The sequence below is a fragment of the Ictidomys tridecemlineatus genome, chromosome 2 (genome assembly GCF_052094955.1).
Source record: "Ictidomys tridecemlineatus isolate mIctTri1 chromosome 2, mIctTri1.hap1, whole genome shotgun sequence".
Classification (NCBI taxonomy): domain Eukaryota; kingdom Metazoa; phylum Chordata; class Mammalia; order Rodentia; family Sciuridae; genus Ictidomys; species Ictidomys tridecemlineatus.
The window spans coordinates 138,164,360-138,177,452 of record NC_135478.1 but is presented as its reverse complement, the minus strand read 5'-3'; positions in this window follow the sequence as shown (position 1 = coordinate 138,177,452).

Genomic DNA, 13,093 nt, shown 5'->3' with positions numbered 1-13,093 from the left:
ATGTCTATGCTATCGAAGCTCCGGAGGATTGCCTTGCAAGACATTTGGGCACTCTTATCTTTTTCTTTGGAAATTGATATTTCAGGTTGCTCCAATTCCCCAAGTACAACTGCAAAGAAAAGAGATTCCTATGAACAAATGATATGTGAAGAAGCTACAGAAAAGAATGACTTCATTCTCTCCTAGAGACTGAAGTGAGGAAGAGGCAACTCACAAGCCCAGAGGGAGGAGAGGATGACTGCTTTTAGGAGTGGCATCCCGTCTGCCAGGCTGGCTGCCCAGGGAGAAGGTGAGAAAGTGAGGGGTCCAGAGAGCTGAGGTCTCAGGTCAGTGAAAAGGGGTGTGGTTCTTCTGGTTTCTCAGAGAAGTGGAGGGTCAGGTGATTTCCTGAGTTCTTCATGATCTTCTGCATTTATGAGCAGAGGCAGTTCATGTGGTGCAGGAAAGTGGGGTTTCCTGCAGCACACGAACTGAGCAGTTTGGGTTAGTATGTTAACATCTGGAAAGATATCCCTGGTATGCATGTCATCATCTGTGTTTGGGGGAGAAATGGTTCTCATTGTCTGTCTTTCTGTCATTTGCTATTGTTTTAGGGCTAAGGTAAGAAACCTGATATTTGTTTCTCAACAAAAAAATAAAGCAAAAATATCAATTGTTAAAATATTTTATTAACAATATTTAACATGCCATTTTCACAAACATTAGAGTATTGTGTGTGCGCATGGGCGTGTGTGTGTGTGTGTTTAATTAAGATGTCCCTAACTAGAATATCACTCAGAGAACTCACATTTCATTCATAATCTAGGTGCCTCCAAGGAGGAACTAGATTTCCATTGCTGGCAGGTATGAGACAGAGCAATCTCTGGAAATACACTTGTGCTCTCCCTGGACTGTGAAAAACCAGCTTCATGAACATATGTCATGTGGAAGAGTGATCTGAAATCAGTGTCACATATAATATTTAATGAGACCTTTAAGATTAATATAGCATCTAATAGCCATTAAGGAACTGATCCTTGTCCGACATTTGTACTAATTGTTTTCTTACATTAATTATCTCATTTAATCCTCTCTACCGCCCTGTGAGATGGATGCTATGATCATCTCCATTTGACAAATAACTCAATAATGGTAAATATGAGAACACCAGATAAGCTAAGAAATCATCATTTGTTCATGAAAATATGAGTAAAATGAGATAAAAATGTCAAGTCAGGGCTGGGCTCAGCTCAGCTTCAAAGTGGTTGCTTAGCACATATGAGAGTCCTAATTAGATCCTCAACAATGCATAAAAATAAATAAATAAAATAAAGGTATTTATTTTAAAATTTAAAAACATGTCAACAGTGGCACCTGTCTCATACTTTTCTTTTAATTTTTTCTCTAGGCATTTATGAATACAAAGGATTATCCCACTACTAGATATATATCCAAAGGAATAGAAATCAGCATTTTGAAAAACATTTGCACTCATCTGTTTGTTGCAGCAGTATTAATAATAAGCAAAACATGGACTTAACTAGGTACCCATCAATGGACGAATGAGTAAAGAAAAGGCAGTACAGGTACAGAATGCAATATTATTCAGCCATAGGAGTAAATGAAATTCTGTGCATTGCAGCAACATGAATGGAACTGGAAACATTGTATTAAGTGAAATAAGTCAAGCAAAAGGAGGCAAATATTTAGCACCATTTTAAATTCTTCTGTTACTAAAAGGATGTTGATGTTATCAATTATATGTAGAAACTTAAAAGCTAATCTTAATGAAGAAGAGACTAACAGCTGGGTGCGGTAGTGCACCCTTGTAATTCCAGTGGCTCTGGAGGCTGAGACAGGAGGATTGCAAGTTCAAAGCCAACCTCAGCAACTTAGCAAGGCTCTAAGCAACTCAGTAAGGCCCTGTCTCTAAAGAAAATACATACATACACACACACACACACACACACACAAATAGGACTGAGGATGTGGCAAGGTGGTTAGGAGCCCCTGGGTTGAATCCCTGATACCAAAAGGAAAAAAAAAAGAGAGAAAGAAGTAGAGACTAGAGGTCAGGAAAGGTGTAGAGGAGGGAGGGAGGGAGGACATGGTTCATGGATTATGAGATGCAGTTAGTTAGGAGGACTTACTTTCAATGTTCTTAGCATAGTAGGATAACTATAGTTGGCATTTAATTATATCTTTAAAAATAACAAGTAGAAAGGATTTTGAATGACCCCAAAATAGTAAATAATGTCTGAGGTATAGACGTGCCAATTGTACTGATCTGATCATTACACATTGTATATATGTATGGAAATGTCTCTATGGATACTCTGTTACTGCTCCATGAAGCTCTTTTGAGCACTAGATGAGACAACTTTGGAGTTTTCACTTGCACACTATCAAAGAGTTGGATTTTTTAAAAGAAAAGTTCATTTTTACTTTTGTAAATCTTTACTATTACTGCTATACCTAATATCCATTGTTCTAAATGTTTTTGTGCTTTGTGTCACTTTCACTTCCCACCAGTTTTGGGAGGAAGAGCCTTTTTCTCATTGCCGCTGTTCTATAGCATAGTAGGATAACAATGAGAACTGTGAGGCCAGCGTCACCTGTCCCAAATCACTTCCGCTTACTGTGGAATCTTGATAAGCAACAGATTTTCACTGAAGAAAATCTGAGTGAATAAGCTACAAAATAATAATGGAAAACTTCACTTCGTTGTCTACTTTAAAGCATTTCTTTGCATATTTGTAGACAGTAACTTGGTAGGATCAGCCACTGAGGCTCTCATATTCTCCATCCCTCTATCTTGTGTTCTGTTGGAGTTTCTGTCCTGCGATGAGACCCCCAGAGGCTAGGGAACAAGGAAGGAACTTTACTTAATTTTCTGTCCCCTAACTATCCCCATCATCTTATAGTACTGCATAGTGGGAGGTGCTCCCCTTGTCTCTGGGTGAACATGGACTTCACTGACACCACTTGAAGAATCTTTTGTGACCAGCACCTTTAGTGAAATTGTGTGTTCTTAGTTTGCCTGGTTTGACCTATGAATGGGGATTCAGACTACAGAAAACCATTTTTTTACCTTAAAATTCACCTGATCTTGAAGCACACTATCTCACTGTTAACTCAAACAGTAAATTTATTCTGGTCACATCTATCATCTTCTATGGATCTTAAAATCTTATGGCTTAGCCTTAATAGAGAAAGGGGTAGGAGGGGCATAGCTTGTATAGGAGAAAATAAAACAAACAGAGGAACACTATACTTCTCAAGCATGATCATTGTTACACATTTTGATCATTGACCTACATGTAGGCTAAAGGGTTTTGACATCTCTCTATGTACTCCACTTGTGACATTTACTGTTAGGGCAAGGTCACAAGAATAGAAATCGTATGTGGTTTCTTAGCCTTTTTCCCACCAGTAAGGAGAAAGGTCCTGGGTCAGAATTTGCAGAAAGAAACAACTTCCTGTTTTGTGCCCAAGGTGGCCATGGCTTCTTGATTAGTGTTCATTCTCTCCTGATCAGACTCTGCTGGGCAGGCAGTAGATTTGGGGCACCCAACATTTGCCCTCAAATGCCACTGTATATTCTTACAAAGTTAATAAACTCTAAAGGTACTCAAAGTGGCCTAAGAGTAGAATTAAAATCTCATAAACTCCATTTCAGTAAGTCACCAACCACCTCTAAGCACCAGTTCTTTCTTCTATGTACAAGTTTATTTGTAAGATTTTATGGTGTTCCTCTGAGATTCTGAACATGGTAGCACATTACGTGGCAGTCAATGGGAGCTCAGTGGACAGGAATTCCATCCTCTTTTCTCCCAGCACATTTACCATTACTATACATCTTGGAAATAAAAGAGTTACCATTACCTTCTCTCTGAGATAATCAGGAAGTTTCAAATTGAGTAGACCAGGTCAATAGAAAACAATGTGAAATAAGAAATCTGTCTATCATTGGAAGAGAATTTCTAGTAGAGATGTTATTGGAATAAAAGTTGTTAAAGTAAAACCAAAATTCTGTACTTTTTAAAAAATTGTTCTCATTAATTATTCTTGGCAGCAGAATGAATTTTGGTTCATTGTATACAAATGGAGCACAGCTTTTCATTTCTCTGGTAGTACAGAGTGTAGAGTTGTATTTGATAAGGTGTTTAAAATTTCCAAAATACTTTTACATACACAGGCTTCTTCTATCCAGGAAATGATACTTTGAGTCCAGGAGGAGTACCAGGGACTTTTCCTTGTGCTGATCAGCAGGATTGATGATAAGTTTTAATATAAATAAGTCTCCACTCCAAGGCATGCATAAGATGTTTGTCACTGTAGTCGCCTTGGCTGTGGTAAGATTAGGCCATGCATTTTACAATTCAGCCTCTAGAACAATGAATGCTATGCTATCTAATATCCATCTTCTAATCAATGGAGGTAAGTAGATCAGAGATACTTAAAGTAATGCAAATTGATCAGCACAAAGTTACAAAAATGTGTATAAAAGGCTGGGGACATAGCTCAGGTGGTAGAGTGTTTGCCTTGCATGCACAATGCCCTGTGTTCAATCCCCAGCACCACAAAGAGGGGAAGAGAGAGAGAGAGAGAGAGAGAGAGAGAGAGAGAGAGAGAGAGAGAGAGAGAGAGAGAGAAGTGTGCTTTGGGGGCTGGATTTGTGGTTCAGTGTTAGAGCGCCAGCCTGACATGTGTGAGGCAATAGGATCAATCTTTAGCACCATATAAAAATAAATAAATAGAAATATTGTGTCCATCTAGAACTAAATAAAATATTTAAAATGTGTATAAATATTAACAATAACAACAAGTATAGTGAGTGGGGAGGTTATCTCCAGATGAATAAACATTCATGATCTAGAAGGTCTGTGTGAGAAAACAATTTCCTGAAGAGATGAGGCTGAGCATTGGCACATTCTTATGTAGAAGCCTCCTCTTTGAGAATATATAGAAGTTGGAATCTTCATGCAAAATCACCATGTGAAAGATTACTTAGGAGACTGTATGAAGGCTTGCTAGTGGAAACTGTCATTGTCCAATTCCTAATAATGAATGAAGAATCAAAGATTGCTTTTGACTGAGATGGCTCTGATGGTCTGCTACTGTGCACCTCCCAGAAGGCACAATAATATGGAGCTGAGTCTTGTTTCTCTGCATTGGGAATGGTGAGGGCAGACACAGAAGTTGCAAGTATCTTGTCCACCTCAAGTTTGCCTAATGTAGTGCTTGGTTTCAGATTGACAGTGTTGTCAGGTGACAACAGTGATGTCAGGAGCGGCATTGCATGAGCTGGTCTTTTTCAGATGCTAGTGTGTGGACATGGCAGAAATGGTTATTCCAGACACCACACATTCCAGTTGTGCTACTTTGGACATCATTTTAGTACCAAAGGTTGAATTTGCCTGGGTCACCTGCATTGTATACAAACACTGGAGGAAAGAAGGGCAGGGGATAGTTTGCAAAAATAGAATGAAAACATTGAATTAAAAAAAAATGCCGCGGTCTGGCTGCTGCAAAATAAACGGGGGGGGGGGGCACAAAGGACTTGTGTAGATCAATATAGCAGCAGTGGGAACCCTTTATTGTAGGACAGGTGGGGTATATATACTTTCCACACAGCTTATCTTAATTAACATAAACTAGATACAGCAGTCAACCAATAAGGAATCTCCACACTTAATGGCTTGCTTGAATTACTTCAGAAACCACTCCCTCTGGCAAAATGTCAGGCACCATCCAGACTTGTTTATAGACTCTAACATTTGCCAGGCGCCATCCTGACTTGTTTCCAGACCCTAACATACAAAGTTAAAGAAAATCAGTGAAAAGTATTTGGAGGAGGTAGACAACATATGTGACCTAGAGGATCTGTGGGAGAGAGTAAAGATTTCTGAAAAGATGAGGCTGATAATTTGGACATTCTTAGGCAAAACTTCCTTTTGAGAAAATATGGAAGTTAGAAACTCCAGTGTAAAATCACCACATGAGTGATTTACCCAGGAGACTGTATAAAAGCATGTTGGTGGTAAAGGGTGGTCCTCAGCACCTATTAGCACTTGCACCCTGAAGGTGGGAAGACAAGGTTCACCATCTTACATCTGATCATGGAGAGCAGATGGCCACCTCAGAACTACAAGACCACCTATTCACACAGTCAGTGTCGTTCAACACCCACCATTTGTCATGGGACCTAGTTTATTGGGATACAGATGCAGGGAGCTGTCTAACAGAGATAGATGAGTCATAGCCATGATCTTGGTCTTTTCTGTTTTCAAACACTACATTTCACAGAATAAAAATACAATAACCCCACTGAGATGTCAGGCCAGAGTGGTGGGTGGTCAGGCTGTGCTGTATATCATTGAGCCCACAGAGAGCTTGTCTTCACCCAGGTGATTGGTAGTGAACTGACCCCTGTTCAGTTACTCTCACATCCTGTAGGTTGCGGAATCTGGCCACCTTTGTGGGTCTGAATACTCCATTCCTGATGGCTTGCTCCTGTTTAAGTTTTATCTTTCTGTCCTCTCCCAGGTACCAGAGTTATACATCTGTGCTAAACCCCAGTCTCTAAGAAGCAGTGTTCCCTCTTTCTGAATTACTGTGTTTGTTTTCCTTTTTCTAACCCAAGACATTTTATCTGTGCTAGACTATTTTTAAAAACTGCTGTTTCCCTATCAGTCCATTAAAATTTATTGTCTAGATTTCTGTTTTTACTTTACCTACTCTGCCTCAGTTGTTACTTCCCCACTCTTACTTAAAAGAACGAACAAGGCTCCTTGGAGAAAATGCCCGTTTATTGAGGAACAGCTCTGCATATTTATAGAGAGTGGGGTGGTTTGACAGTTATGACAGTTTAATGGCTGAACGGTTTGACAGTTGGCATAGGGTGCTTTCTGATTGGTGTGTAAGGATCATGTGAGCCAGCAGGGCTACTCTGATTGGTAGGTAAGGATCATGTGAACCAGCAGAGCTCACCATTGGAGGGCTCTTCTCGGAGGATGGGGAAATTTATCTTTGGAGCCAGGGTGACTCCCAACATTACTTATCTTTAATTGTCTTAGAGGGGAGAAAAGAAGGGATAGGGGAACATCATGCACCCCGCTTCACCCACCTGCCTCCAGAGCTCCATGTGCACTTGTCCAACTGACCACCGGGTGATTTCAAGTTTGGCTCATATCAGAAATCAGGAAACTGCATATGTACAGAGGCTGAGTAGATTCATCATTCCTCTTGGCCACTCATCTTTTTCTACTGTATCATGGAACATCACTACTACTCACTTAGCACAAGCCAGACTATGCATGCCAGTCAGTCCCAACTCCCCAATTCTCTCCTCTAATTTTTCACAGTTTAGTTTTTGTGGATTCTACCCCTTAAACAGGCTTGGCTCACATCTGTCTCCATTCTGTCTTTCACATTTTGCAAACACTGGCTCTTACCACCCTCTTACACACCACCTGGGTACTGATCTTATCTAGTTCATTTGGCTGCTTAGAATTCTTCATTCTGGTCTACTCTGCTTCTGAGTATCAAGTCCAGAGCTGCTAGAACATGAGTCCTATGAGATGGCATCTCCTCCCTTCTTTTTTGTCTTCAGGTATTCTCTCCTTGGATGCCCAAGATCCACATCTGTGCTTCTCTGAATATACCACATCTGTGAATACTACTTCATTCACAAACGTGCTGTGTATATCCCACTTTTGTTGGTGAACTCATGTTCATCTCTGGACTCGGCTCAGGCACTGTCTCCTCCAGGAATCTTTTCACCCAGGAAGTCTGGGGTGAATGTGCCTCCAATTGCTTTCTAGTGGTGCCTTTAGTGTCTCTGTCTCTCAAAAGCTTTCCTCTCAATTTTTGGGTTATCTGCTTATTGTTTTCTCTTATTAGACTCATCTGGGAACCATTAGGAGGGGAGTGAGACTATGCTTTATTTAATTTTACTTCCAGTTATTTGTAGAATAGAAAAAAAAGTGAAGGAATGAGTGGAATAGTGGTCATTGAAGTATTTCTTTTCATGCAGTGAAAGATCATCATTTAAAATATAACCTGTAAAACAAACAAACAAAAATACCAGATACCAAGTGATGACATGTCCCAAGCACTCTGTATCCTTTCTCATGTTGAACTATGTAAAATAGTGTAATTTCCATGAGGCCCAGTTGGAAGAAAGTGAGACTCAACTTATCACAACTTGTGTGCAGGAAGGATCATGGGGCTCTTTTAAAAATCAGGCATATGGTAGTTACACAACTCTACAGAAGTTGAGAGAGAGAGACAATGAGATGAGAACCTGAAGGATCACGTTTCTTGGAAATCATTTGCCCCTTCTACTCATAATCTCTTTTTATTTTATTGATATTTTCATAAATTCCTATATAAATATCAGATCTTCAATGGAAAAAAGTGTTTACCTTCAACTAAACCTTCAAAAATCTTTTTGTTTCATTGTTGTTTTTCTTCACACACATCATCAGAGGAGTTTCCTCTTAGGTGCTGGAGGATTGGCAACACAGATTTATTTATTTATTTTTCCATTCATTTTTCTATTAAAGAAGTTGGTTGTTTGTATGAAGACAGACACAACAATATCTTATTTGTATGACTTGGCTTTATTACAGAAATTGTAGTCACATGGTTTAGCAGCCATTTGTGGAAAGTGGAAACAGCACGAAGAACTTGACTCTGGAGAAGCCTGGGTGCCTCCATGTCCCATGCTGGGCGATGCTCAAGGAGCAGTGGAGGGCAAAGGACCCAGCGACTCCCCCAGGGTTTCACACATCACCCTGCCATGAGGATTAGCTCCTAACATCAGCTCCTACACTATTTCTCCAATGGATAAGGGTGCTGGACTTGGGCAATATTGTTACCTAAGCTTCCTACTGACTAATGTCATGTGAGAAGGGTCTATGGGACAAGAACTTAGAAACTGGACATTAAGAGTTGGCTCTCTGTCTCAGTTTTTTCAAACATTTGGTGGTAAATACATAGGGTCTTTCATCCAAGAAATCTCATGTCAAATATTTTATTGTGCATTCTTTGGGTGAGATGGTCAGACCCTTAAATTATCCATCTCTAACACTGCTGCCCCATAGATAGAAATGTCACCAACATAAGCCGCAAATTAAAAATTTTCTAGTTAGTTCATTAAAAAGTAAAGAGAACTAGTTAAATTAGTTTTATACTATTGTTATTTAATCCAAGGTGTCCAAAATACAATCATATCAATTTTCAATCAATATAAATGTTTTTGAATTATTTCACTTTTGTTACACTTAGTCTTAAAAATTTGGTTTATATTTTAGCACTACAGCCCATCTCAGCTTGGAACTTTTCCCTAGTTCCTTTTCAAGTGTTTCAAGTGCTCAAAAACCACTTGGAACCAGTGGTATGGATCAGCACTGCTTATCCTCCACATGTTTCAGAACCTTTGAAGAGGAGGCCCTTTGAGAGGGTCCCTTTGACTGGATTGCGCACAGAGTCTGTGGCAGCCTGAGAACTCACCTCTCTTTGGCCTCATCCTCTTATCTGTGGTGGGAGCACTGAGAGGCTCACCAGTAGAGCCAGGGGGCTGAAGGCCAGGAGTGGGTTTTTTCTACTTTCATGCCACAAGGAAACCGAAGGGACCAAAAGTTAGTGAACATGTCCAAGGCCTGGCAGGAAGGACAAATAAGAGGCCTTTTTGTTTGGGGTCTGGGTGGGTCCCCAGGCCTGTGCTGTTCCAGGTTGCACAGTAGTGCACACCTTCATCACCCTTCTCCACCTTCCACACCAACAGAGAACAGCTACTGCCATTCCTGGTGTTCACAGTTGTGATTTTACCTGATTTCAGGATTGAATCCCATTGCACAACCCTGCTGAACATACCCATCCAGACAATCTCTGGGGACGCTGGTCCTCCTCCTGCTGGTACCAGTGGAGGTAGCTGACCCTGCTGTGGACCAAGTATTGCAGAAAGACAGTTTTCCTTGTGTGCCAGGACCTGGGTCGCTTGCTCCAGCATGATGAGTGGCTGCCCCACTTTGAAGGAGAAAGCTGTGAGAAAGGGGAAACCCCAGGCCTGGAAGCCTCTGAAGATGTCACTCTGCAAGAATGTGGGGGACTTACCTGGAAACAAGAGGACCCAGAGGAGGGTGAGGAGGCCTGACATGACTCTTGCTCCTGACAGAATCTCAGGGTGACCTCTGTTCTCAAACTGCTGCCAAAAGCCACAGCTTGGTGAGTGGTTGAGGCCAGGTGGGGCATGAGCCAATTCCTGTCTTGTGCAAGGATGTAATTGATGAAGGGGCTCTAGAGAGAGGATGCACACAAATCTAATTGCAAGGTGAAGGGAAAGGGGATGAATAATTTGAGTTCTGAGAATCAACTTTAAAAATGTTGCTGGAGTCATACTCGCCTGAAGAGAAAATGTGGTGGTACGCTTCCTGTACTCTCAAACCCCCTTGATGTGCAGGGGGCTGGAGCAGTGGCATTATTGACTTATTACTTGAGTTATATTAGATCCTAAAAGTAACCTAATGAAATAAGCAGTATTATCCTCAGCTTTTGAAATGTGGAAATCAAGGCTTTTAAATACTAAGTAACTCATCAAAGTCTGAACAGCTCTAGAGAACCAGGGTGGGCACATGGTGCCAGGTATGGCAGTAGACCCATCTCAGGCCTCATTTAAAAACTCTATAGTAATGGAGACATAAGTATGCTGTTTGCTTTGAGGAAAGGAGAAGCACCGGAAAGTAATTTCTGCCTAAATTGCCTGCTTCCTATGTGGCTATCATTGGAATTTGTCACTCACAGGTCCTGTTGAAGATTTTCAGTGCTCTGAAATTCAGCAGGAAAGTTGTGTGTTCTTGGGCAAGTTGTTTTGCTTCCTTTCCACTCTCTTCTAAGTGTCACCTGTAACTGATCAACCCAGGTGATCCTAGTGTTCCTAGTCAGCACATCAGGCCCTAGGAGAGCTGAGAGAATGATGCTGTCAGCCAGGATGCTTGGCCAAGGATGAGCGATAGAAGTTTGGGAGTTTGGTCTTAGGAGTCAGTTGAAGGCAATGCATAGCTGTTAAGGGGATTGATAGAGGATGGGAGTTGGGCTTCAGGCTCATGATTTCCTTTGTTCAGTGTACAGTGGAGTTTAGGGCAGGAAGTGAGATGGGGGTTGGTCTAGGTGGAATACCAGAAACAGAGTACAATTTTGAATGTACACAAAGACCAATCTAAATCACTGGGCTAGTCCAACAGGCACAGGAATACATAGCAGAGTCACTTTCTTCCAGATTTCTTACTGTAAATTTACATCTCCCATCTGCACCTTTATAAACAACATATTTCCCTGATGGGATTCCAGAGTCCACCACAACCTTGCAACTTAAAATATTATAGTAGAGAAGGCGTTGTGGGGCCTTTGCCTCCTTGAACTGGTACCAGTGGATGTAGTTATCTGTGATTTGTAAGTCACAAGTGATTGCCACAAGTGATCCAGGTAAACGTGTGACTGACATTATTCTTCTTTCCAAACTAGAAGATGTTTGACTGCCTGGAATGGTAACAACAATAATAATTAACAGCAAAGATGTAATGGAATTCTTGGTTATGGCCTTTTTTTGGAGAAAACCACATCCTATGAGCATCTGTGCCACATACTTACCAGGAGGCAGGGTGGCTAGAAGTAGGGCTAGAGCCCACAGCATGCCTTCTTCCCTGGGGCTTACAAAGAAAAGGACCAGAAGAGAAGAAACACCTCCCGAAACTCAAATCCTGCTCAAAATGGAAGGGATCCCTCCAACAGTGACTGAGAGCTGATCCTCCTGACTGCATCAGAGGCAGAGAGAAGTAACTGAGGAAGTGCCTGAGAAGACTACCCAGCTGTTTACCCACAGAGTGGTGCTGGGAGGAGTCTCTGTCTCTCTGCTTCTGCCCACTTCTTTAGTGCCCCCATATGGCCACTGAGAGCAGGTCCTCTGCAGAGAAGGAGAAGCCAGGAGCCTAGGGAACTCAGAGATGAAGCAGTTTGAACACAAATGTGGGAGGCAGAGCTCTGGATGAAATTTGTCTGCCTTGTGGAAACATGAAAATCCCACAGAAATTCAGTTTTCAGGTTGATGGTACTGCCTTGGTCTTGTCCTGAGATGAAACTTCTTCATCATGTTCCTGAACCACCTTCACTTACATTTGTAAATAGATGTTGGGAACAATCATCAACTGTAAACCTGATAAGCCTTGAGTCCATTTTATTAAAGAAAAACTTGGATCAATTATATTGGTTGCAAATTATATTCCCCCATGGTAAATCGGGTTGTGTGTGTGTGTGTGCTTGTGTGTGTGGTTGGGCTGGGGTGTACAAAGTAATTTCTTAATAAATTTCTCTTTATATTCAAGTCAAATAGTTCCTTCAGTTAGGGCTGTGAACTTTATTTTAAAAAAAAATCACATAGAGTGCCATGCCATGCAATAGTTGGGACATATTTGCTTCTTGTTTGAAATTCAAACATGCATCCTAGTCATTCTGTATTTTATTTGGCAATTCTACCCTCAGAAAGTGTAGTGATGTCTACATGATTTGAATGGACAAAAGATAGATGATTAAATTAGTTCAGTAAAAGAATAATAGAAGTTAAACTGCACTATATATATTTTATTTCATTGCTATTATAATACTATTAGGATAAATATTTTAAATATTTATAATTAAATGTAGGACAACATGCCTTTTAGTCATCCTTTTGGCCTCTCTGGATAATTCATTTTGTATTGCTGGTAAATCAGACATGTAGGAGACTCTGGCCTCTAGGGCCACGAGGGCAGTGATATGATGCTGCCACAGGAGCAACTCTGAAAGTAAAAGACTGGAGAGCACATGCAAGATGACCTTGCAGGTCCCAGCAGACTGCAGTAACTCATAGCCTGGAGGGTCCTTGCTGGGATAGCAGGCACAAAGTTAAAAATGAGAAAAGTAAAGATGCTATCACATTAGAGTGGAAAGATTCTTAAAACAAGGAAGTCATAAAGGGAACTTGTTCCTTCAGCATATAAAACCCCACAGTAACGAAAGGAGTTTTGTTCCTGTATTAGATTAAAAAGTTCCTTGGGACACAATGGAAAATCCA